Raw genomic sequence first — 26,366 nt, forward strand, 5'->3', positions numbered from 1 at the left:
GTTGACTGGTGGACACAGCTAGCAAAACCGAGTCTCAGGCAAACTTTGATACTTTTCTGTGCTGCCAAAGTGCGAGACTAACGGAAACTTACGAATATTACTGTTCCATCCTACGTGAACTTCATGCCGCCTCGGACCACGCCCCTCTGCGAATTGCGGATGCTAGGCGTGTAAAGGCAAAATTGTTGACCTTGTAGGGAATATAAATCGAAGGTTTGAAAATCCGATCCAAGCCACATTCATTGCTGACGGAAGAACTGACTTTTTCTATATCATTTACTTCCGCATCAGACCCGTCGCCAACGCGCTTGTATTCATTCTCTCATGACAAATGATGGACGTATCGTAATGGCGCAAGCTGATATAGTGCGTATCTTACACCAGCGCTATGTAGACATTTACGACATCGTTGAGTCCAATGAAACGGTTTACGACCCACCAGTCTGCATCTGGGATACGAAAATTACACCTGCCTTTCAGCCTGAGGATGTTCACAAACTTATTTTGGGATCGCCTTCTCAAAAGTCTCTGGGTCTAGATGGAATTCCCAAGGAATTTTACGTGCGATTTTGAGACCTCTACGTCCCTTTTGAATGGAGTGTTAAAGGGTACAGCAGTGCCGACCTCGTTCAAAATGAGAAAAATTGTTTTAATCCCGAAAATCACTGCCGGCCGGAGTGGCCGTGCGGTTCTAGGCGCTACAGTCTGGAACCGAGCGACCGCTACGGTCGCAGGTTCGAATCCTGCCTCGGGCATTGATGTGTGTGATGTCCTTAGGTTAGTTAGGTTTAATTAGTTCTAAGTTCTAGGCGACTGATGACCTCAGAAGTTAAGTCGCATAGTGCTCAGTGCCATTTGAACCATTTGAACCGAAAATCACTAGACCGGCTGCTCCTGGTTGCTTTCGCCCACTTACTTTGTCAAACTTTGATTGTAAGACTATGGCGAGGGCAGTTAATAGTAGGATGTCGGCTCTGATGGAGGCGATTGTTGCAAAACATCTAAGCTGCGTATCTGGTAGTACCAATCTTATCCCTATAGTCGAATATTGTGACGTGGTTTCGGTTGCTGCTGTCACGTCCGTCCCTTCTGCCCTTGCGTTTCTAGACTTCGATAAGGCATTTGATCGTGTTAATCACGACCTTCTGTTTCGTGTTCTGGAGGCAGCTGGTTTCACTGTTGAAACACGACGAGTGCTCTCAAATCTGTTTAAGGGTATTTCGGCTTCGGTGGTTGTTACTGGCCAACTGACGCTCTCAATAAATATCCGTAGGGAAGTGCCTCAAGGAAGCCCGCTGTCAATGACTTTGTTTGTGTTGCCTCTCGAGCACCTACTTCGAATGCTAGAATCCCAGCTGACAGATTGGACGCTTTCCCGCGGGAGTATAGCTGTCCGTGCATACGCGGATGACGTGATAGTTCTACTTTGCAATCCTGCTGAGATAACTCGCGTGAAGGCTGTAATCGATAATTTTTGTCAGCGTTCAGGTGCAAAACTTAATGAAGGTAAATGCAGGCTTATTCCCTTGCAAGGTTTTGATGAAGCGGTTGTTCCAAGGGCTACTGCAGTGGATCGGCATACGTCTCTCGGTATCCTAATTGATTGTTGTCCACTCAAAATGGTGGCTTTCAACTGGAAGTCTGTTACGGAAAAAATTCAGGGAGCGATACTACAACATGAAAGACGTTCTCTTACTCTGCTCCAGAAAGTCCAAATATTGGATACGTATATCTTATGCAAAGCTTATTACGTGGCCCAAGTTTATCCGCTTCCCTGGATGATGGTGAACAAACCACAACAATTGTTTGCTCATTTTTGATGGAAAAAAATATTTCGCTTACGATATGAGGTGATCACGAAGACTCGTTCTTTTGGGGGGCTGAACGTAACTGATATACGAAGGAAAACGCAGTTGCTGTATTTGGTTCGTCCTGTTTTGACGATGACTCAAGAAACTCACACATTCACGTCTCGTTTATTTCTCTGTGTCCGTCCTGCTAGTCTTAAACTCTCTATTGATATTTGTCACATAAACTATGAGTTAAAACACATTCGTGACTTCTATCTTGCAGTGAGCTATTTAGAGGCTGACAGCTTATTGAGACCCGTTCTCACCATGAAATTCCATAGGACTCGTTGAGAAACAGTCCCCTGCCCGAATCTGCTTGAAACAGAATCGCGGCAAACAACCTGGACGACAATTTGGTTCAATATCAGTCTTACAATTTTGCCGACGCGTGTAGCGTCCTCATGGTATAAAGTAGTAAATAACATGATTCCAACGAAAGGGTGACTTTTCCCTATTGGTCTTAGCGACACGGATTTATGTAGTCATTGTACGTCCCCAGATACGATACGATAACACTTTACTCGTGGAGGTCATATGGCAAACTGGTCTTGGATCAGGACACAATTGGCCTTCGTTACTCGATCTTCTGAGACTTCATTCACTACGTATTGCGCCCAGATCCTTCTTTCTTTCCACGGTCAGAAACTCATACCGTTATGTGGTTGCTAGGACACTTAATTCATTATGTTGAAGAAGGCGAGGGGGAAGATCGCATGAACTTCATGCAATACCTGATCACTGCCTATTGGACATTCTTGCTAGTACCTCGATATCGAAACCTCTTCGCCAACATGTTGAATCTTGTTTTCCGTCGGCAAGTTGTTGGTTAATTTCATTTTTCTGATGATTAGTGTTTTTCGTTGTTATGTGTGTTCCCATCTGATTTGCCTTTGCTGCTCCTATCCTGGTTTCCTTGTTTGTTTTGTTTGTGTTTTGATCCAGCATCGCTTCAGTTCTATTGTAAAATGTGTATGGATGAAGTAAAGATACACATGGGCGTATACAATCCTTGCAATCAAATTGGGATTTCTCTGAGTTTGTTATTCCGAATGCAATCTGGTTTCGTTTTCCTTATGCAGTTAGATTCTATTACAGCATATAAAAATAAATAAAAAGTACAAATTATATAAAGAATTTAAGAAAAACTAAAAAACCAAATAAAAGGAATTGTTGATATATATCATGTGGGTTTGGTGGTGGACTGTCGACTATGTTCTCGTTTTTTTTTTCCTTCTTTTATTTATTATTCTGTTCTCATAATTATTTCTCCCATTTACTGCTTAGATTTCATGATGTTCTGACTATGGTTTATTGAAGTGTCATGATAGCACCAAGTAATTCCGATGATTAAAAAAAAGCGATTAGCGTGCGATCTTCGTAAGACGAATGTGTATAAGGCGAAGGTTCGACTCCCGCTCAAACTTAAGTATAAATCCATTTTTTCATCACTGGTCACATTATTTAATTTACATGAGATTTGAGACGTAATATAATGAAAAAACACGTGTATTTGTATGAAGTTTCAATTTATTTTTTCCATATCAGTGTAAAAAATACCATCCTGCAATGTGTGATGTCAAGGGCACATCCGACGGGTAATTGTACATTACTCTTGTTGTCTGGCACATTATGACTTACTGTATTGCAGATTGTGGATAACGTCATTTGCATTATTATTTACCGAAATTTGACTTGGGCTTTCCGTGTCAGTCCTTCGAGCTTGAATATTTAATAACAAATAGTAAATAGTCAATTGACAGACGACATTCACTACTAGTCCATGAAAATGCACGTGATTTTTTTCATTATATTACCTCTCAAATACCATATAAATCAAATAACGTGAGCAGTGACGTAAATAATACATGTAGATTAAAGAAATGCGTGACAGCGGGATGCGAACCATCGCCTCGTCAACCAAACGGTGATCAATTGCTGTCCTTCGTTCTACATCTCGTTGATATCCTGTGGACACTCCTCTCTTTCAGCGGCAGCTTTCACAGGATTGGAAGCATGCACTCCAGATTTACAAGTATTTACGCATCCAATGACACACTATGTCATTCCATCTCGATGCCATGGAAAACAGCTGGTGAAACATAGAAGTAAATTTATAATTCTAAGGGATCTAATCACGAGTGAGTGGCTTAACTGTAAATCTTGTCAATTCTATTCCTCATCGGATTGAATCCATTATCAAGATCAGATCACGGTATTAATGTGATGTCTCTTAGATGTGATTAATTTTTACCCGGGGTGCTTATGTAATTAAATAAAGAATATTGTGTAGCTGTTATCTTTCGGAAACAGTCTATTTTTCACATTCACACAAACGACAAGGTAGATTTTGAGTAGCATACATTTCAAATATTTGTTAAGAAAAATACGCACCTAAAATACACATTACGATATTAATGCACGAATGCAAAAATCAATCTAACAATGGTAAGAAGCGAAATCTGAAAGGTAGCAAGAGTATATAAAGAATATATAGAAGGAAAATGAACTTGAGAGCTGTATTACAGGAAGATCACAGGGCGTACAAGATGATGAGATAGAAGATATGATACTGCGAGAAGAATTTGACAGAACACTGAAGGACCTAAGTTGACAAAAGACCCCTGGAGTAGAGGTCTACTGATTTCTCAGGGAGCTCTAACAAAACTAATCTACTCAGCGTGCAAGGTATATGACACAGGTGAAACACAGACTTCAAGAAGAATGTAGCATTTCCAGGTCTAAGGAAGGCAAGTGCTGGCAGGTGTAAATGCTACCGATTCATCAGTTTAAAACGTCGTGGATGCGAAATACTGAGACGAATTATTTTTGGAAAAAATATGAACACTGTTAGAAGCCAACCTCGGGGAAGATCTGTTTGTATTCCGGAGAAATGTAGGAACACGCGAGGCAATACTGAACCTACGACTTGTCTTAAAAGATACGTTAGAGTAAGTCGAACCAACGTTTATAGCTTTTATTGATAGGGAGAAAGCTTTTGATAATGTCGGCTGGAATACACTCATTGAAATTCTGAAGGTAGCAGGCGTCACGTACAAGAAGCAGAAGTACACGTACAACTTGTACAGAATCCATACTGCATTTAAGAGCCGAGATGCATGAAAGGAAAGCAGTGGTTGAGAAGCGAGTGAGATCGGTTTGTAATCTATTCCGGATGTCATTCATCCTGTATACTTAGCAAGAAGTAAACGAAACCAAAGGAAAACTTAAAGAAGGAATTAAAATTGAGGGAGAAAAAAAGAAACTTTGGGTTTACCGATGAGATTAATTCTGGCAGAGACAGAACAGGACTTGAAAGAGTAGCTGAACAAAATGGACAAAGTCTTGAAAGAATGATATAAGATGAACATTAACAAAAGCAAAGTAAAGGTTATGGAATCTAATGGAATTAATTCCGGCGATGCTGACGGAATTAGATTGTGAAATAAGACACTAAAACTAGTATATCAGGTTTGCTGCTATTTGGATAGTAATTGCCGAAGTAGAGGATATAAAATGTACACTGACAATGGTAAGAAAAGTGTTACTGAAGAAGAGAAATTTGTTAACACCGATTATAGATTGAAAGTCTTTTCTGAAGTCATTTGTCTAGAGCGTAGCCTTTTACGTAGGCGGAAGGTGTATGATAAATAGTTTAGACAAAAAGAGTATAGAAACTTCCTGGCAGATTAAAACTGTGTGCACACAGTTTTAATCTGCCAGGAAGTTTCATATCAGCGCACACTCCGCTGCAGAGTGAAAATCTCATTATGGAGAGTATAGAAAGTTTTGAAATGTGGTGCTACAGAGTAATGCTGACGATTGGGTGGGTAGATCACCAAGAAATGATGAGGTACTGAACGGAATTGGGGAGAAAGGAAATTTGTGGCATAATTTGAATAAAAGAAGTGATTCGTCCATAGAACACATTCAGAGACATCGAAGGATCACCAATTTATTACTGAAGGGAGGTGTGCGTGCGTGCGTGTGCAGGATAGGGTATCGTGGAGATTATTTATTTATTATTTATTTGCTGCCTTTTGCAAATGACCTGCCACCTTGTTACTAAGACACGTCTACTTTCACAACACGAAATTGTACATATACAGAATATGATACTTATTTTGTTATTTCTTATTTTTAAAAATGATTAATAATATAGTAGCTTTAAATAGTTACAAACTTAAAAGTATTTAAGAAACTAAAATCTTAAACATTTATGAAATTAACAAAATTTTGGAAAATCTTATTGTGAACCATAACAATATTTTTAGGAAGAACAGAAACAGAAGGTAGGGAAGATGATACTGGAAGGATGCCCTTCACGTAGTGTGTATGACGGTGAGTGTCTTGGAATTGTTCATCAAGCCACCGACCGCCAATCACAGCTCTTCAACTAAATCTAACATCTACTTTAGATTTCACAATAATTAAACATTAACTTCATTGTTCTGTTTTAGGCTGTTGTGTTGCTAATTTGGGGTATTTCTTCATTTTCATTTATGGTCATGTCGGAATCAGTCTCACCACCTGTTTCCGCGTCGGAATTAATGCTGTTTTCCAACCTGTTTTTTGCATATAGGCTCTTTGTCTGGCTCGGACATACTCTCTATAGATGGCTTAGGATATATAGTCTGTGAGTGTGTTTAACGTGGGCCATTAGTCTTCGTCTCTGCGTGTATGGTGCCTTGGGTTCCCTCTTCCACAATCGATATTCGCTCAGTCAGTTGTTAAAGTTAAAGTGTACTGTGTGTCTTATGTTGGTATATCGTCCGCAGATAAAGACGATGTGCTCTGGAGAGCCTCCTTCCCCTCTGTCTGAGACTCAAGCTGTTTAAATGCGTGGGATAAGGGACGAGTCCTGTTAAGAAGTGGACCATACCGCGACTGGGATCGATATGTCTGAGTTTTGGTCCCTCCCTTACATCGGGAAAGAACTGTTGTAGCCTAGGGCCCATATCACTTGTGCTTCATTCACCTTGCCAGGTATCCATGCTCCAATTTTTTACTTGGGGTTTCGTGTCAATTGGTACTCCAGTGAACTTTCGAACCCGGTCGTGCCTTCCCACCTTAAGACAGTACATAGCAGCTCTGTATCTTGTAATGTCTATTGGAGAGATTCCGAGGACAAACAGATTCTACTGAGGTGGTGAGAAAAGCTCCCGATAGTGTAAGTAAGCCGCCCTCCTTTGTGTTCGTCTGACGAGGTGCTTGTTGATATACTCAAGCTGTGTGCCCATGTGATGGCGGTGAAGCTAAGTACCGACTCGAAGAGAGCACAATTGTATGTCCGTGTAACTGACAAGGCGTGTTTAAATTTTGTCTTGTCGGTTTGTTCAGTACTTTTTCTACTTTGTTTGTGACAATCTGCATGTGTTCATGGAGATTCTGCTTTTCGTCTACGTGTACCCCAAGATAGAGCGTGGTGACTGCTCGTTTAATGTTTGTGTCCCCCATTTTTACACAAGGGTTTCTCTGGAGAGACCATTTCAGTAAAGTGTATGTTGTTTTGTTATGGGCTATTTTGAGTTTGTGGTCGTGACAGCATTGTGTCATTGTTATGAGTGTTCCGTTTGCTCTTTCTTTTAGCTGGGACCTTTTGTTAGCAGACACTACGAACAAAAGGTCGTCCGCTTATGCGACAACTCCATATGTCGTTATTGTTCCTTCCAGTAGTTGCAGGAAGGGTTCAGTAGTCGTGTCCCAGAAGATGGGACCACAAATCGACCCTTAGTGGCAGCCTTTTTTTAACTCGTTTGATTACTTTTCGGCCGTCCATCTGCCATTCGACCACTCTGTTCAAATGGTTCAAATGGCTCTGAGCACTATGGGACTCAACAGCTGTGGTCATAAGTCCCCTAGAACTTAGAACTACTTAAACCTAACTAACCTAAGGACATCACTCACATCCATGCCCGAGGCAGTATTCGAACCTGCGACCGTAGCAGTCGCGCGGTTCCTGACTGACCACTCTGTTCTTACATCGTGGAGAGCTGAATGAAAACAGCTCAAATGGCTCTGAGCACTATGGGACTCAACTGTGAGGTCATTAGTCCCCTAGAACTTAGAACTAGTTAAACCTAACTAACCTAAGGACATCACAAACATCCATGCCCGAGGCAGGATTCGAACCTGCGACCGTAGCAGTCGTGCGGTTCCGGACTGAGCGCCTAGAACCGCTAGACCACCGCGGCCGGCAATGAAAACAGCCTTCGGATTAAAGATCATAAGAACAACAACAAGAACAACAACAGAGATAAGGAGAAAACACTATGGTGCCCTGCCAGAGGGCGAGATTCTCCTGCACGGTAGCATTCGCCCTCATAGTCGCCAGAAAATGTGCGAAATGATGTGAAATTTAGAATGGGAAGTGTTACCACATCCCGCTTACAGACCTGGCTACAAGCTGATCGATTTTCATCTGTTCAGGTAGCACAAAGAGTTCTATTACGCGACTCCAAGTACAAAGACATCAACTATTACGTTTGCAACTGGTAGTCAAGGAAGATTTTAAGAAATGGGTTTCAGAATACTGTTTCTGATTGACTATGTAAACGATTGAATGCTGATTGTAGGAATAAGATATTAGTTGTTGGGCTTCCTCTTCCACAATCAACATCCGCTCAGTCAGTTTTGGAACGTGTGTGGGTTCTCAGGTTTCTGCTAGCTTTGAAAAATATTAGTTAACGTGGACAAAATGATTTCGTGTGAAGATAATAAGCGGGAAATTATTCATTTGAGTTATTTAATCGAAGATAAGCAGATTTTATCTTTATTAGACGGAAAGACATACAAAAATGGCGAAATCTGAGGGAACTTGAAAAACTGTGATATACATTCCGTCGCACGCTGAGACAATTGTGCAATAAAAGTGGCGCGTTGTCAGAATAAAATGCATGGTCTGGATCTCCTGCAGATACAGTTGTTATGTAAATTGAGAGGGGGGGGGGATGGGTAGATAGGTCAGCTCCACTGGGATGAGTCAGCGGGGAAGAGTGAAAATGTGTGACGGACCGGGATGCGAAACCAGGAACTCCTCCTTATTAGGCAGCTGCGTTAACACCCGGACACGGTGTTTACCGCACTTATGCGGCCTGTCTCGGTACAATCCTCATCCGACTCACACGTCCATCTAGCGCCACCTACCCCTACTCTCTTGCTCGCTACTTTAAGATTCCCACTGAACGTAGAATGTGACTGTGCATTCGCACTGAATGTGGTGCATTCATACCCCATAGAGGCGAATTAGTAATATGTGATGTTTGGACTATGTGATCAAAAGTATCCTGACACCTGGCTGAAAATAACTTAAATGATCGTGGCGCCCTCCATCGGTAATACTCGAATTCAATAAGTTGTTGGCTCTCCCTTAGCCTTGATGACAGCTTCCACTCTCGCAGGTATACGTTCAATCAGGTACTGGAAGGTTTCTTGGGGAACGACAGCCCATTCTCCACTGAGTGCTTGCACTGAGGAGAGGTGTCGATGTCGGTCGGTGAGGCCTGGCACGAAGTCGGCGTTCCAAAACATCCGAAAGTCGTTCCAGGCCAGTCCATTACAGAGATGTCACTGTCGTGTAACCACTCCGCCACAGGCCTTGCATTATGAACAGGTGCTCGATCGTGTTGAAAGGTCCAATCCCCTTTCCCGAATTGCTCTTCAACAATGAGAAGCAAGAAGGTGCTTAAAACATCAACGTAGGCCTGTGCTGTGATACTGCCACGCAAAACAACAGGTGGTGCAAGCCCCTCCATGAAAAACACGACCACACCTTAACACCACCGCCTCCGAATTTTACTGTTGGAACTACACAAGCTGGTAGATGACATTCACCGGGCATTCGAAATACCCACACCCTGCCATCGGATAGCCACATTGTGCACCGTCATTCATCACTCGCCAAAAAGTTTTTCCACAGTTCAGTGGTCCAATGTTTAGGCTCCTTACACCAAGACAGGCATCGTTTGGCATTTACCGGCGTGATGTGTGGCTTATGATAAGCCGCTCGACCATGACATGTATTTTATCACCTCCCGCCAAACTGTCATAGTACTTGTAGTGAATCCTGATGCAGTCTGGAGTTCCAGTGTGATGGTGTGGATAGATGTCTGCTAATTACACATCACGACCCTCTTCAAGTGTTGGCGCTCTCTGTCAGTCAACAGACGAGGTTGGGCTGTACGCTTTTGTGTTGTACGTGTCCCTTCATGTTTCCACTTCACTATCACATCGGAAACTATGGACCTAGGGATTTTTAGGAGAGTGGAAATCTCGCGTACAGACGTATGACAGAAGTGACATCCAATCACCTACCACGTTGGAAGTCCGTGAGTTCCGCGGAACGCCCCATTCTGCTCTCTCACGATGTCCAATGATTACTGAGGTCGCTGATATGGAGTACTGGCAGTAGGTGGCAGCAAAATGCACCAATTATGTAAAGCGTATGTTTCTGGGGGTGTCTGGATACTTATGATGACATAGTGTATGTCGCAGTACAGGTAACACGTGCATTAGACTGTGGGACTGAAACAGTGCGGCATCTAGGGACGTACTGCAAAGTTAATGTCCACGGGACAGTGCGGTTGTTGAGGACAAAACAACTAAACTGCACACGGATTCATCGTGAAATTCTGTCCGGTCTAGCCGTAGTGAAATAGCGCGAACAGTTTGACTAAGGCCACACCGATGACCATCGACATAGACCACAGACGACGATGTGTAATCAGTTGGGGAACCGATTCGCAGCAACTGCAGGTTTTCCAACGATGAGGACGTTCACGTAGCACTTTGCGAATGACTTCGTGACTAAGAAGCTGATTTATGTCATCGAGGAATTGAACGATTGATTGAACGTTCTGACCGTTGTTTACAGAGTATTGCTTATTACGGTGAAGGCAGTGTAGGGCAGTATTCAATTAAAGTTACAGGGTGTTTCAAAAATGACCGGTATATTTGAAACGGCAATAAAACCTAAACGGGCAGCGATAGAAATACACCGTTTGTTGCAATATGCTTGGGACAACAGTACATTTTCAGGCAGACAAACTTTCGAAATTACAGTAGTTACAATTTTCAACAACAGATGGCGCTGCGGTCTGGGAAACTCTATAGTACGATATTTTCCACATATCCACCATGCGTAGCAATAATATGACGTAGTCTCTGAATGAAATTACCCGAAACCTTTGACAACGTGTCTGGCGGAATGGCTTCACATGCAGATGAGATGTACTGCTTCAGCTGTTCAATTGTTTCTGGATTCTGGCGGTACACCTGGTCTTTCAAGTGTCCCCACAGAAAGAAGTCACAGGGGTTCATGTCTGGCGAATAGGGAGGCCAATCCACGCCGCCTCCTGTATGTTTCGGATAGCCCAAAGCAATCACACGATCATCGAAATATTCAGTCAGGAAATTAAAGACGTCGGCCGTGCGATGTGGCCGGGCACCATCTTGCATAAACCACGAGGTGTTCGCAGTGTCGTCTAAGGCGGTTTGTACCGCCACAAATTCACGAAGAATGTCCCGATAGCGTGATGCAGTAATCGTTTCGGATCTGAAAAATGGGCCAATGATTCCTTTGGAAGACATGGCGGCCCAGACCAGTACTTTTTGAGGTGCAGGGACGATGGGACTGCAACATGGGGCTTTTCGGTTCCCCATATGCGCCAGTTCTGTTTATTGACGAAGCCGTCCAGGTAAAAATAAGCTTCGTCAGTAAACCAAATGCTGCCCACATGCATATCGCCGTCATCAATCCTGTGCACTATATCGTTAGCGAATGTCTCTCGTGCAGCAATGGTAGCGGCGCTGAGGGGTTGCCGCGTTTGAATTTTGTATGGATAGAGGTGTAAACTCTGGCGCATGAGACGATACGTGGACGTTGGTGTCATTTGGACCGCAGCTGCAACACGGCGAACGGAAACCCGAGGCCGCTGTTGGATCACCTGCTGCACTAGCTGCTCGTTGCCCTCTGTGGTTGCCGTACGCGGTCGCCCTACCTTTCCAGCACATTCATCCGTCACGTTCCCAGTCCGTTGAAACTTTTCAAACAGATCCTTTATTGTATCGCTTTTCGGTCCTTTGGTTACATTAAACCTCCGTTGAAAACTTCGTCTTGTTGCAACAACACTGTGTTCTAGGCGGTGGAATTCCAACACCAGAAAAATCCTCTGTTCTAAGGAATAAACCATGTTGTCTACAGCACACTTGCACGTTGTGAACAGCACACGCTTACAGCAGAAAGACGACGTACAGAATGGCGCACCCACAGACTGCGTTGTCTTCTATATCTTTCACATCACTTGCAGCGCCATCTGTTGTTGAAAATTGTAACTACTGTAAAAAAAAATGGCTCTGAGCACTATGGGACTCAACTGCTGAGGTCATTAGTCCCCTAGAACTTAGAACTAGTTAAACCTAACTAACCTAAGGACATCACAAATATCCATGCCCGAGGCAGGATTCGAACCTGCGACCGTAGAGGTCTTGCGGTTCCAGACTGCAGCGCCTTTAACCGCACGGCCACTTCGGCCGGCAACTACTGTAATTTCGAAAGTTTGTCCGCCTGAAAATGTACTGTTGTCCCAAGCATATTGCAACAAACGGTGTATTTCTATCGCTGCTCGTTTAGTTTTTATTGCCGTTTCAAATATACCGGTCATTTTTGAAACACCCTGTATATGGTCTACCGTAATAATGTGTACCTTAGTTTTCAAGTCGCGTGTTATTTGTTTAGCAGTCGACGGCACGTTAAACACTAATTCTTTTCGAATTTGTTGCGTTAGAAAAATTTGAGAGTTTGCCTAAAACCGTATATTATGCATAGCTGGCTAATTTATACCTAAAATACTGTAGCCATTCTTTTAGTGGCAAAGGCTTCCGTGCGTAGTCAACAGTCGGTTACAAAAAATTCGCTAATTTTATGCGCAGGAATTTGAATGTTCTTTGCTCGTAGGTAGTTGCAAGCTACTCCAAGTCTCTAAACTGTCAGAGTGTAATAATCTTCGACCACTGCCCATTTGCAATTTTTTTCCACAAAGTGAGTAATTTCTGTGGGGTAATAAAACTGTTCCAAAAACTTTTGTTGTTCTTCAACAATCTCTCTTTCCCCTCCTTATGCGTTCACTGACAGCTATGAGGAAATCTTACCATCTCTGTACTAAAACTATTACGAAAGTACTGACAATCACCTTCATCGTTCAGAAGAAATCGGACAGTTTATGGTTGATTTACAGACATGATTAATGTCAAACAGCTGACGATCGGAAAACTAATGCTCCATTGGGCTAGCAAAAACGATTGAGGGCTAACAATTAAACACAACGGTGAGGAAAAGTTTTTAGAAATTAGGTTTTCATCTTCGAGCTGAAGATCACAGCAATAGAAACAACAACTTGATGGAGGAAAGCGAGCTCTTGAAAATATGAAAGTAAGGCTATGGCTCTTTGCGATGCAACATCTATCTCTTGTAACATTTATCAATGCAGCTCTTACACAGACAAGTAGTACAGAATCTTACAGAATACTGGAATTTTCAAATGGTGACAAATTTCAACGTGACGACAACAGTGTATTGAAATTTTTCTCTCTCTCCGCTGTGTCAAATTTGAACACAAGGTCGATTTATTCTACTGTAAGGCGGAAAAACACAGAAATATTGTATGTACTGGCACTCTCAGTTTTACAAACCAACAGAATTGAAATTTAACTAAATTTACTTTGTACAAATCTACATAGCCACAAAGTCTCACTGTATATTCCAGAAATGTAGAAAATTAGACTCACCTTTACCTTTCACGTCAGATTTACGGTAATTTCTGTCTAGCCCCTCACGCTTTTAAGAGGAAAAAAGAAAAATTGCTCTAAAAACTTAATTAGACTTTCCTTATTTTAAAATTTCTTAAACTGACAAGTCCTTACGAAAAAGTTTTGACCCCGATTTCCTGTCGAAATGATACATGGCGAAAGAGGCACACGCGATTCGCTTACGTAAAGGGCCCTATACACAAGCGACAACAACAGCAATCCGTTGCGAGGTAGCGCAGTCTGGCTGTTGATCCCACGTTTTGTGGGCCAGCGCACATCGCAACGGCCCATCGGTTGTGTGGTGTCACCGCCAGACACCACACTTGCTAGGTGGTAGCTTAAATCGGCCGCGGTCCATTAGTACATGTCTGACCCGCGTGTCGCCACTGTCAGGATCGCAGATCGAGCGCCACCACACGGCAGGTCTCGAGAGACTGACTAGCACTCGCCCCAGTTGTACGACGACTTTGCTAGCGACTACACTGACGAAGCCTTTCGCTCATTTGCCGAGCAGATAGAATAGCCTTCAGCTAAGTTAATGGCTACGACCTAGCAAGGCGCCATAAGTAACTTCATGTATCTACTGAGTCTCACTTGTATCATCAAGAATGCTGTATACCAAAGGACGATATAAAAGTTAAGTGTTCTAGTAGCTACGTTCTTTTCTTTATCACATTCATCACGTATCCTGTTCCAGACTTCGCGCCAGTCGGCGTGTGTGTACGTGTGCCCTCTCGGCTACCCGTCTCTGTGGACTGGCTGCCTTGTCAGTCCACTACAGGTTGTCTCTCGCATTTCCCAATTGTCTGCCTTGTTGTACGAAAAGAATTCTGAGCGAAGACTGCTGTGGAGACGAACATTCGACGCACGGTATCGCATAAGGGTTGAAAAAAAGAACCCTTGTCGCAGTTCGTAGTACGCATAAGATAACGCATTCATACACGGCGCGAGATCCATTATTATACTACGTTTTCCTTTATTGTACAAAATCATGACAATGTATATGGAACTCACCGGCTACTACTCTTAGGTGTCAAGAGATTTTAATGCAAAGATCAGTTCGTGCATTCTAAGATGCTTCTTGGATATCTGTATCACTTTATCTTTTCAAACAACGAAAGGCTACTATTCTTATGTCAGGACAAGATTTGTGTTACTTGAGGCTCCATCTCCGTTTGTTTGTTTGTGTCAATAATGTAAGAGAGTTTCTTTGACATATTACTTAATTACTTGTGTAGAGATGTTTTATTTAGCAGACATATTTGAAGTACACTTAAATATCCTCAAATGATCAAAATTTTAAATTATTTTTTTTACAGGAGGCCGATTTCAATAGGAATGTAGTAGTGTTTAGAGACGATACAATCTGAGCCTCATGTTGGCTCTTTCGTTGAACATTTTGCTTCAGAGACAGAACCTATCTTTGTAGACAGGAAGGCCAATAGCTTCATTTATTTCTTTTCTTATGCTTTCGCGGTGCGGGAATTGTATCAAAATTTCAAGGTCAAAAAGTCAATGAACTATGACGCTTCCGTCATAGCTCATTGTCATTTTGATCGTGAACTTTCGATATAACTGCTGCATCGCGAAAGTGTAAGGAAAGGAACAAAATCCACAACGCACTGGTCTGAATATCCAACGATTGGAGAAAAGAAACGAAGTTATTTAAGATCCTAATATTTTATTTTAACAGCAAATACTCAGATAATGAAGATCAGTTCCATTACTGCTGGAATGTGCTTTCATGACGCGAAAAAAAGGCATACGAAACTTCTGAATTACTCGCATCTTTAAATGTCTTCTCTTTGATGTAATTCACTCTAACTTGATGGCATATTTCACCTTGACAGCGTCTGGAAAATTGTTGCCTAAAGTTTTTATCTGGTTATAAGAAACTAATGATTAATTTGTTCCTAAGGGTAAAGAAGAGGTAAATCGTTTAACCGACTCCTAAAAATAATGTTTACGTCGCTTGTACCAAATCCGAGAAACTGACGGATTCAGTTAACGAAACGTACCTTCAGATGATTTCCAAACCATACGTAGCTAATAGTAAGTTTTGTCTGATACTGGATTCCTGATGTTGAGAAACTAACACCGTCATGTAGGACAGAATTATTGTAGATGACGAGGTCAATCGGCTTGCACGATAGAATTAATACCGCCAAACTGGGCACCCGTGTGACAGCTATGGGTTTTTATTTTTAACGCCAAATCTAAAACTTTATTTCGATGCTTGAAAATTGCAGAGTGCTTCTGGAAACCTAGCGGGAATTGGACAGCTACATTGATTTATTAACAGTTTAGAGCACAATTCATAATCAACTATCAGCACAGATTTTTGATGCCATGTCGCCGTATGTGAGATATACATCAAAATTAATTCTCTAAGTACTGTCAAATGTTAACCAAGTCTCTTTTCCACGGAATCTTCACAAGGAACGACACAGTTACGCGAAGACAGCATCCATAATATGTCCTTGGTGATACAAGAATATTTGTTTCGAATGTTTATGTGACAAGTACCATCCATCTAGTTTTTCGAAGGAAACCGATGACACGTAACGGAGTTGGTAAAAGAGACATTAGAAAGCGGCCAGGGTTAAATTTTTAATTCTGCACTAATCCATTCGCTTGAGACCTTTATTTGCCTAACTTGTTATCTACCCTTACTGATTTACTTACCTTATTAACGGTCGTATTGTTACCATTTCGTAAAGGAGAAACGTACAAATGAAAAAATTGCAATAGACGTTTCGGAATTAGAGGTTCTCTGTTTCGCAGCCATATGCATTGTTGCTACCCCGGCGGTGCTTCCGCTGAACAACGTTTACTGTAAGAGCCAGCAGCAGCCGTACAAGTTTATTTCCTAGATTTTAAGGCAAATATGCGTTTGCCGCCCCCATATATGATGTTGAATACTTCTCAGTTTCCAGTTATCAACTGATTCGGTCAGTTCTGACTCTACTGCGCGCCACGATGTTTATGGGTGGTTTTTTTTCAAAAACGGAGAGACTTTCATTTTAGGTTGCAGACAAGCAATGTGCCAATTAAGAGCCGAGTCGGTTGGGCGTATCCGAGGTCTTCCCCTTGTGAGACTCGTCTGTATAGTTATTAAGCGTGATTGTTTCGTTACAATGTGACCTCATGTGCCAAGAACTTAACGTTACAATGTAGAATTATTGCTGGATTACGAGGGCAGTTCAATAAGTAATGCAACACATTTTTTTTTCTCGGCCAATTTTGATTGAAAAAACCGGAAATTTCTTGTGGAATATTTTCAAACATTCCCGCTTCGTCTCGTATAGTTTCATTGACTTCCGACAGGTGGCAGCGCTGTACGGACCTGTTAAAATGGCGTCTGTAACGGATGTGCATTGCAAACAACGGGCAGTGATCGAGTTTCTTTTGGCGGAAAACTAGGGCATCTCAGATATTCATAGGCGCTTGCAGAATGTCTACGGTGATCTGTCAGTGGACAAAAGCACGGTGAGTCGTTGGGCAGAGCGTGTGTCATCATCGCCGCAAGGTCAAGCAAGACTGTCTGATTTCCCGCGTGCGGGCCGGCCGTGCACAGCTGTGACTCCTGCAATGGCGGAGTGTGCGAACACACTCGTTCGAGATGATCGACGGATCACCATCAAACAACTCAGTGCTCAACTTGACATCTCTGTTGGTAGTGCTGTCACAATTGTTCACCAGTTGGGATATTCAAAGGTTTGTTCCCGCTGGGTCCCTCGTTGTCTAACCGAACACCATAAAGAGCAAAGGAGAACCATCTGTGCTGAATTGCTTGCTCGTCATGTGGCTGAGGGTGACAATTTCTTGTCAAAGATTGTTACAGGCGATGAAACATGGGTTCATCACTTCGAACCTGAAACAAAACGGCAATCAATGGAGTGGCGCCACACCCACTCCCCTACCAAGAAAAAGTTTAAAGCCATACCCTCAGCCGGTAAAGTCATGGTTACAGTCTTCTGGGACGCTGAAGGGGTTATTCTGTTCGATGTCCTTCCCCATTGTCAAACGATGAACTCTGAAGTGTATTGTGCTACTCTTCAGAAATTGAAGAAACGACTTCAGCGTGTTCGTAGGCACAAAAATCTGAACGAACTTCTCCTTCTTCATGACAACGCAAGACCTCACACAAGTCTTCGCACCCGAGAGGAGCTCACAAAACTTCAGTGGACTGTTCTTCCTCGTGCACCCTACAGCCCCGATCTCGCACCGTCGGATTTCCATATGTTTGGCCCAATAAAGGACGCAATCCGTGGGAGGCACTACGCGGATGATGAAGAAGTTATTGATGCAGTACGACGTTGGCTCCGACATCGACCAGTGGAATGGTACCGTGCAGGCATACAGGCCCTCATTTCAAGGTGGCGTAAGGCCGTAGCATTGAATGGAGATTACGTTGAAAAATAGTGTTGTGTAGCTAAAAGATTGGGGAATAACCTGGTGTATTTCAATGCTGAATAAAACAACCCCTGTTTCAGAAAAAAAATGTGTTGCATTACTTATTGAACTGCCCTCGTATTAACAACTTGGAAAAGTGAAGCTGAGAGCAGAGGTGCTAGTTATATTCAGAAGGAATGGAAATACAGAAACAACAACCCCCTCAGATGTTGCAATGATTAGTATTTTGAAACTTGTTAGAAGTAGAAATCCGTGCGAATTTCATAGCAACAGGCACGGTATACTTGGCTCCACTTATTTAACGACTTCTAAACGGTACGAGGCAGTATTAAGTGGGCGTTTATTTTAAATATTAGGGCGTATCTGTTCTAGAGCCATATTTACGTCATTTTTCACTTCATATAAGCTGTCTGAAACAGAAGAAGTGGTGGAAACCTGCAGTGCCATCTGGAACCCTGTTTCGCGTTTAGTAATTTAAGTTTTCAATTGTATCATTAAATCGCTAGAGGAGACAGACGATACGATAGCTGGAACAAAGCCAAATTCACTTTCCTGTCTTCTTTCTTGTGCCCTGAAATATTGCCATTTCAGGTTTTCTTCGGAATGGGTATTTTTTATCAGATTAAAAATATCCACACGCCTTCTAGAGAACATTAGTAAGGAATGTGTTCACCCTTACACTTCATGAAGATATGGTGCCTTCAGGTCTGTTGGGGACACTTTCAGTGAGGTGTGTAAAAGCCTGTGGAAGAGTGGCAACCTGATCTTGCGGATGAGCCGAAATTACAGAAAGTGGTCATGTCAGACTCTGAGGTCCGAGGCTCACGAGAAAGACAGGCCGCGGCGCGTACGTCAGGAACGTAGGCCTCAACTCGATCGCTCGCTCTCCTCGGCAGACAAAATGTGTTTCTAAACCTATTAACTCGCAGATGGGCGTGTACGTACTAACGAAAATTGCATCTTCTACTAGGATCTGCTGTCATGAAGTCTTACTGATTAACAATACTACAACAATAATGTATGGTTCAAATGGCTCTAAGCACTATGGTACTTAACATCTGAGGTCATCAGTCCCCTAGACTTAGAACTACTCAAACGTTACTAACCTAAGGACATCACACACATCCATGCCCGAGGCAGGATTCGAACCTGTGACCGTAGCAGCAGCGCGGTTCCTGAATGAAGCGCCTAGAACCGCTCGGTCACAACGGACGGCAAAATTTAATTTAAGAGCAATACTCGATATAATACAGAAGAATGCTGAAGATTAGATGGGTAGATCACATAACTAATGAGGAAGTATTGAATAGGATTGGGGAGAACAGAAGTTTGTGGCACAATTTGATTGGAAGGAGGGATCGGTTGGTAGGACATGTTCTGAGGCATCAAGGGATCACCAATTTAGTATTGGAGGGCAGCGTGGAGGGTAAAAATCGTAGAGGGAGACCAAGAGATGAATACACTAAGCAGATGCAGAAGGATGTAGGTTGCGGTAGGTACTGGGAGATGAAGAAGCTTGCACAGGATAGAGTAGCATGGAGAGCTGCATCAAACCAGTCTCATGACTGAAGACCACAACAACAATAACTCGATATAAATGGTAAAACGGCTTGTTGATAGCATTTAGTCTCTTCTGCTTAACAGTCCTCATTTCATACGAGAAGTGGTGCCTTATGCAACTAATAACCATTTGGCATGATTTTGCCGGACCGAGACTCGAACTTGGGACCTTTGCCTTTCGCGGGCAAGTGTTCTACCATCTGAGCTACCCAAGCACGACTCCCGTCCCATCCTCACAGCTATACTTCTGCCAGTACCTCGTCTCCTACCTTCCAAACTGTGAGGATGGGGCGTGAGTCGTGCGTGGGTAGCTCAGGTTGTAGAACACTTGCCCGCGAAAGGCAAAGGTCCCGAGTTCGAGTCTCGCTCCGGCACACAGTTTTAATCTACCAGGAAGTTTCATATCAGCGCACAATCCGCTGCAGAGTGAAAATCTCATTCTGGAAACCACGACGAGTTTGTTATTTAGGTGACATCCTACGACTAGTACATGTCTTAGTTCATTGCGCTGCCCTGACTGATCCACCATGATGTTTCCGCTTCTCTAATGGCCACAAAATACTCCCCGACCATTTCTATACTTACGGGACCGCCTCTCGTGATATCTAATGGTCAGTTACATATTACATACAGGTATCATACTTCCAGTTTGTGTGGCCCGTTCCGTAAGGTAAAGAGACAAACACGGAGACATTTTTCAGACCTCAAGAGGCTGCCTACGTGTTCTGGAGAAACTAGATCCACATCATTCTCCGGTAATTCTGGCTTTCTCTGGTTTCTCTTTATCAGTGTAAGGAAATGCTGGAACTTTTCCTTAAATAGTCCACGAAACGCCAAACAGACCCTTCTTTCATCTCTATTGCTGTAAGTAGTGGGCTAATGGCAACATTTCACTCACTAGAAAGTTGTCAACTGTTTACTACATTTAAGAAACGATTGATATACGCTTGTAAGTAGGCTGTTTAGGTTTTTATGCTGGTAACGCCACGTAGCGCTCTATATGAAAACCACTGGCTGTGCTGTTTGCTGTGGCTGGTTGGCATTGTTGGAACATTCGCTATTGTGGTGTTGGGCAGTTGGATGTGAACAGCGCATAGCGTTGCCCAGTTGGAGGTGAGCCCCCAGCAGTAGTGATGTGGGGATAGAGACGGCGGAGTTTTGAGAGCGGATGATCTGGACGTGTGTCCATCAGAGACAGTAAATTTGTAAGACTAGATGTCATGAACTGATATATATTACGACTTTTGAACACATTTAAGGGAAATACATTGTTTGTTCTCTATCAAAATCTTTCATTTGCTGACTATGCCTATCAGTAGTTAGTGGCTTCAGTAGTTAGAATCTTTTATTCAGCTGGCAGTATTGGCGCTCGCTGTATTGCAGTAGTTTGAGTAACGAAGATTTTTGTGAGGTAAGTGATTCGTGAAAGGTATAGGTTAATGTTAGTCAGGGCCATTCTTTTGTAGGGATTATTGAAAGTCAGATTCCGTTGCGCTAAAAATATTGTGTGTCAGTTTAGTGTTGATCAGAATAAGCTAAGAGAGAAATGGCTGAGTACGTGCAGTTTTGCTCAGTTGTTTGAAAATCAAATAATGTAAGAGGTTTATCAGCATAGTAATTTATAAATTTTTCCAAGGAGATGTTTCACGCTGTTATACGAAACATTACTACCCTCTTTCGCAAAAAGTGTCGGCATCGAGATATCCTATTGCTATTCAAAGTCCGCCTGGCTTCTTCAGCGAGGGATTTATTGACAAAGCCATTGCGTGCAGCACGCCAGAAGAATACATTCAAATGTCTGTGGAATCAATAACTTATTTATAGAACGGTTCGCTGCCTCAGCCTGTCGAATATCGGTGGCCGTGGCCGCAGATGACAAAAGGGAGGGTTAGCTAACAGCAAGTTGAGTTGCTGTTCCTCGTAATGGACACCGCGTTAAACTTACGTCACAAGTAGACAGTATAAAATTCAGTGTTTGGTGCATAGCCTTCTATTCTTTTCGTTAACTAGAGGCTTAATGGTATGAAATATGCGTGACAAGGAAGTTTCCGGTTCGAAAAAAGTTTTTACATTTCAGCCATGTGATAGTCTTCATCATCAAGCACCACGAAATTATTTACATACACCAATACGGTAACTATTTCAATTGATATGTGAAACATAAAACGTAAAACCATCATTTGTCATCGAAACTGTCGTGAATAATAAATTGTCTGACTCAACAGCAAGCCTGATGTAAATAATTTCATTGTGTCTGATGACGAAGATACGATGTAATTAGTAGTTACTAAAGGTTTATTTCATCAGCAGCTCTCTGCGGTTCTGAAGAGCGACTTTTTTCAAACATTTACGAGTTGCAATGCTCCAGAGGTACAAAATAAAAATTTCCTGTGTTCTCAAGATTCTGTACGAGGCGAAACAGTTTTATACCATCCACACGTCCAATCGAGGAGGTGAAGTGGTGGGGAGTAGCAAGTTTAACTGTTATTTGTGGCTTTTTGTGTTGTTCTCGCAGAAGAATAGACGCACAGACTCCCATATGGAGGACATAGTAATAAACATCCGTGGCGTAGAGAAACAAGTGAAAAAGTGGGAAGCAAATAAGCCACCAGATCCGAATGTAGTCCCATTTCGGTTTTGCAATGAGTACTCTGTAGCATTAGCCCCTTACTTAGCTTGCACTTATCACGAAAGTATCTTCCAGTGCAAAGTCCCAAAAGCGCAGGTGGCTGCTGTATATGAGAAGGGTAAAAGAACGGACTAACCAAATGACAGACCAGTGTCCCAAACATCAGTGTGCTGCATAATTGTTGAACGTATTTTCAATTGGAATGTAATAAATTTCTTTGAGGCAGAAAAACTTCTGCCCACGAATCAGCACAGGTTGAGGAAGCGTTATTCGTGCGAAATTCAGCTTACCCTTTTCTCACACAACATCCTGCAAACTATGGATGAAGGACAACAGGCAGATTCCATATTCCTAGATTTTCTAAAACCATTTGACATGGTGCCCCTCTGCAGACTGTTAACGAAGGTAGGAGTGTACAGAACAGGTTCTTAGATTTGTGAAGCGCTAGAAGACTTCTTAAGCAACAGAACTCTGCACGTTGTCCTCAACAGTGAATGTTCATCAGAGACAAGAGTAATAGGACTGCAATTATCACCTATATGTATAAATGATTTGACGCACAAGGTGAGCTGAAATTTTCGGTTGTTTGCTGATGATACTGTGTTGTGCGGGAGAGTATCGTCTTTCAGCGAATATAGCAAGATAGAATATGCCTTCGACGAAATTTCTAGTTCGAAATTAGAATTACATATTAATACCTTCAGCTGCTAACGGGCGTTGATATATATCAACGGGGGCAGGTGAAAATGTGTGCCCAGACATTGACTCGAACCCGGGTCTCCTGCTTACATGGCAGACGCTCTATCCATCTGAGCCACCGAGGGCACAGAGGACAGTGCGACTGCAGGGACTATCTCGTGCACGCCTCCCGTGAGACCCACATTCTCACCTTGTATGTCCACACACTACATTCGTAGTGTCCCTACACAACACACTCATTACACGTGGAAGACATTCTTACCATTTCCCTTAAGAGTTCGGGTAATACGCGTATATGTGCATCCTCCCAGAAGAAGGTCATGGCCGGTATTGACAAAACTTTACACTTATATGGATATGGTGTCTATTCTATCGGACATGTCCCTAGGTGGCTCAGATAGATAGACCGTCTACCATGTAAGCAGGAGAACCCAGGTTCGAGTCCCGGTCGGCGCAAACATTTTCACCTGTCCCCGTTGATATACACTCCTGGAAATGGAAAAAAGAACACATTGACACCGGTGTGTCAGACCCACCATACTTGCTCCGGACACTGCGAGAGGGCTGTACAAGCAATGATCACACGCACGGCACAGCGGACACACCAGGACCCGCGGTGTTGGCCGTCGAATGCCGCTAGCTGCGCAGCATTTGTGCACCGCCACCGTCAGTGTCAGCCAGTTTGCCGTGGCATACGGAGCTCCATCGCAGTCTTTAACACTGGTAGCATGCCGCGACAGCGTGGACGTGAACCGTATGTGCAGTTGACGGACTTTGAGCGAGGGCGTATAGTGGGCATGCGGGAGGCCGGGTGGACGTACCGCCGAATTGCTCAACACGTGGGGCATGAGGTCTCCACAGTACATCGATGTTGTCGCCAGTGGTCGGCGGAAGGTGCACGTGCCCGTCGACCTGGGACCGGACCGCAGCGACGCACGGATGCACGCCAAGACCGTAGGATCCTACGCAGTGCCGTAGGGGACCGCACCGCCACTTCCCAGCAAATTAGGGACACTGTTGCTCCTGGGGTATCGGCGAGGACCATTCGCAACCGTCTCCATGAAGCTGGGCTACGGTCCCGCTCACCGTTAGGCCGTCTTCCGCTCACGCCCCAACATCGTGCTGCCCGCCTCCAGTGGTGTCGCGACAGGCGTGAATGGAGGGACGAATGGAGACGTGTCGTCTTCAGCGATGAGAGTCGCTTCTGCCTTGGTGCCAATGATGGTCGTATGCGTGTTTGGCGCCGTGCAGGTGAGCGCCACAATCAGGACTGCATACGACCGAGGCACACAGGGCCAACACCCGGCATCATGGTGTGGGGAGCGATCTCCTACACTGGCCGTACACCACTGGTGATCGTCGAGGGGACACTGAATAGTGCACGGTACAACCAAACCGTCATCGAAACCATCGTTCTACCATTCCTAGACCGGCAAGGGAACTTGCTGTTCCAACAGGACAATGCACGTCCGCATGTATCCCGTGCCACCCAACGTGCTCTAGAAGGTGTAAGTCAACTACCCTGGCCAGCAAGATCTCCGGATCTGTCCCCCATTGAGCATGTTTGGGAGTGGATGAAGCGTCGTCTCACGCGGTCTGCACGTCCAGCACGAACGCTGGTCCAACTGAGGCGCCAGGTGGAAATGGCATGGCAAGCCGTTCCACAGAACTACATCCAGCATCTCTACGATCGTCTCCATGGGAGAATAGCAGCCTGCATTGCTGCGAAAGGTGGATATACACTGTACTAGTGCCGACATTGGGCATGCTCTGTTGCCTGTGTCTATGTGCCTGTGGTTCTGTCAGTGTGATCATGTGATGTATCTGACCCCAGGAATGTGTCAATAAAGTTTCCCCTTCCTGGGACAATGAATTCACGGTGTTCTTATTTCAATTTCCAGGAGTGTATATCAACGCCGGTCAGCAGCTCAAATGGCTCTGAGCAGAATGGGACTCAACAACTTAGGTCATAAGTCTCCTAGAACTTAGAACTACTTAAACCTAACTAACCTAAGGACATCACACACACCCATGCCCGAGGCAGGATTCGAACCTGCGACCGTAGCAGTCGCGCGGTTCCGGACTGCGCGCCTAGAACCGCGAGACCACCACGGCCGGCCCCCGCAGCTGAAGGTATTAACATATAATTCTAAATTGTTCTAGACTGCTGCAGGTCGTCAATGGTGTCTGTTCTTTCGGACGTATCCATATAAGTATATAAATTTCTAGTCGGTGTGATGAATGGCAGCTACCTCTGAGTGAAAAAATTTAGGCCTGATGCAGATGGGTGGGAAAACCAAACACACAGTGTTCGAATTAGTAACAGGCTCTGACCACTATGGGACTCAATTTCTGAGGTCATCAGTCACTTAGAACTTGGAACTACTTAAACCTAACTAACCTAAAGACATCACACATATCCATGCCCGAGGCAGGATTCGAACCTGCGACTGTAGCGGTCGCACCGTTCCAGGCTGTAGCGCCTAGAACCGCTCGGCCGCACCGACCGGCGGTAGGTTCGATAAACGCGTAAGTATTACGGAGATGCTGCGGAAACTCAATTGGGAATCCATGAAGGGAAGGAAACATTTTTTTCGAGGAACACTGTGGAGAAAGTTTGGAGAGTCGGTACCGAGACCGGAATGATTCTACTGGCGCGAACATACAAATCGCGTAAAGACCATTAAAGTAAGGTCTCGCATGCAGGAGCATAGATAGTCGTTTTTCCCTCGCTCTGTTTGCGAATCGGACAGGAAAGGAACTGATTGGTAGTGGAAATGAGTGGTAACCTACGCCAAGCACCGTGCGGTGGCTTATGGAGTATGTATGTAGATGCAGATGTAGAGCACAGCAAAAACAGCGTGTGGATTTTTTTTGTAAACTAAATAAAGTTTCCAAATCTAAGCTACCACTTTTAGTATGATACCCAAAGCAATAGAAATTTTACTAGTATACTATATGTAAAATTCAATGATGCTTGATTTATCCTTCTTCTTCCCCTCGTTAGCATTTACACTATGTATCCGGACACACCCAAAACATACGTTTTTCATATTAGGTGCATTATGCTGCCACCTACTGCCCACGTGCTCCATATCAGCCACCTCAGTAGTCATTAGACATTGCGACAGAGCAGAATGGGGCGCTCAGCAGGACTCATGGACTTCGAACGTGGTCAGGTGATCGGGTGTCACTTGTGTCATACGTCTGTACGCGAGATTTCCTCAATGCTAAACATACCTAGGTCCTTGTTTCCGATGTGATGATGAAACGGAAACGTGAAGGCACATGTACAGCACAAAAGCGTACAGGCCGACCTCGTCTGCTGACTGACAGAGACCGCCGGCACTTGAAGAGGACATCTACCGAGACCATCACACAGGAATTCCAAACTGCATCAGGATCCACTA

This window comes from Schistocerca nitens, chromosome 1 (assembly GCF_023898315.1).
Source record: "Schistocerca nitens isolate TAMUIC-IGC-003100 chromosome 1, iqSchNite1.1, whole genome shotgun sequence".
Classification (NCBI taxonomy): domain Eukaryota; kingdom Metazoa; phylum Arthropoda; class Insecta; order Orthoptera; family Acrididae; genus Schistocerca; species Schistocerca nitens.